We start from the raw sequence: 1,956 nt of genomic DNA on the forward strand, positions 1-1,956 counted from the left end.
TACAAAAGATTAAGAACTCTAAGAAACTGGTAGCAAGCAAAAAACATTTTTCACCAGCATTCTTTTATATTTTACTCCTGATAAAATTAAGTATATTGGCAAATATCACCCACAGTGGTTCCTTAACCCTCTGCTTGTGAGGCTATCTTTTCTGGTTTGAAAGGGTCAGACAAAAAGGGATGAGACTGCCCCCCTCTACACTTCTTCAGAGTATGGAGGAAAAAATGCCCATCCAAAGAATGGATTAATCCCTCCTTCCAACTGGCAAAGTGACCCACTAGTTCTTTTACAACCAATTATGACTTTTCTTTCTCATATGGGGTTTTGAAAGGTAGGCTTCTTATCTTTTCTAATAGAAATATTATAAAAAGCAGCCCGTGGCAGTTTATAATCATCTTTTTTCCATATGAGATAATTGTCACATAACAAATGGCCAAGAGGCTTTACCTAAAGGTCTTCAGGCATCTCTCTCAATTCAGAAGATGTAAAATCAGATATTCCTGGACTGTCTGATTCCAGATATATCTGGAATGTCTCCTGTTAGATTGCAGTCACTGCCCATAGGGGGTTGAACTGCCCTTTCTGAGGGAAGTTTTGAAAGTAACACTTCCATCTCTGTCTACTAACTTTCCTTGCCCCTAGGCAGGAGAAGTGACTCACATGCTCAGGATGGGCTGAGTAAGGACAGCATTTTTTCCAGTGGGTGGGTCTTAGTGTTAATGGTATGTGCCCTGCTTTGGCCACTGCTTGCCTCCCTTCTGCTTGTGGATCCCATGCAGGATGCATACTGAGCAATCTTTCAGCATGTCAATCCCCAGCCCACATTATGGAAGTTAAAAAAACACCAGTTGTGGAGCCAATTCTGACTCAAGGCAATCCCACATGTGTCATAACAAGGCTTTTTTTTTTTTTAAATTGTACTTTAAGTGAAAGCTTACAATTCAAGTTAGTCTCTTATACAAGAATTTATATATACATGGAGAGAGGGGAGTGCATGTATGATTTTCAGTTATAGTGCAAGACATCTTTTTTTGTTGTTTATTTTTGTAGTTTAAGTGACAGTTTACATTTCAAGTTAGTATCTTATGCAAAAATTTATACATACATTGCTATGTGACCCTAATTGCTCTCTGTATACTGTGACAGCACACCCCTCCTTTCCATCCAGGATTTCCCATGTCGATTCAACCAGCTCCTAACCCTCTCTGCCTTCTCATCTCGCCTCCGGACAGGAGCTGCCCATGTAGTCTCATGTATCTACTTGAACTAAGAAGCACACTGCTCATGAGTATAATTTTATATCCCACAGTCCAGTCCAATCTGTGTCTGAAGAGGTGGCCTTGGGAATTGTTTTATTTCTGGGCTGACATAGAGTCCAGGGGGCCATGACTTCTGGGGTTTCTCCAGTCTCAGACCATTAAGTCTGGTCTTTTTACTAGAATTTGAGTTCTGCATCCCACTTTTCTCCGGCTCCATCAGGGACTCTTTGTTGTGTTCTCTGTCAGGGTGGTCATTGGTTGTAGCCAGGCACCATCCAGTTCTTTTGGTCTCAGGCTGATGAAGCCTGGACTGTGTGGCCCTTTCTGTCTCTTGGGCTAATACTTTCCTTGTGTCTTTGGTGTTCTTCCTTCTCCTTTACTCCAGGTGGTTGGGACCAACTGATGCATGTCACATGGCCGCTTGCTAGCTTTTAAGACCCCAGATGCCACTCACCAAAGTAGGATGCAGAACATTTTCTTAATAAACTTTGTTATGCCGATTGACCTAGATGTCCCCTGAAAGCATGGTTCCCAGACCCCTGCCCCTGCTACTCTGTCCCTCAAAGTGTTTGATTGCATTCAGGAAACTTCTTAGTTTTGGTTTAGCCCCGTTGTGCTGATTTTCCCAATAGTGTGTGCTGTCCTTACCTTCACCTAAGATAATTCTTGTCTACTATCTAGTTAGTGAATAACCCTC

Source organism: Trichechus manatus, unplaced genomic scaffold (assembly GCF_000243295.1).
Source record: "Trichechus manatus latirostris isolate Lorelei unplaced genomic scaffold, TriManLat1.0 scaffold00021, whole genome shotgun sequence".
Classification (NCBI taxonomy): Eukaryota; Metazoa; Chordata; class Mammalia; order Sirenia; family Trichechidae; genus Trichechus; species Trichechus manatus.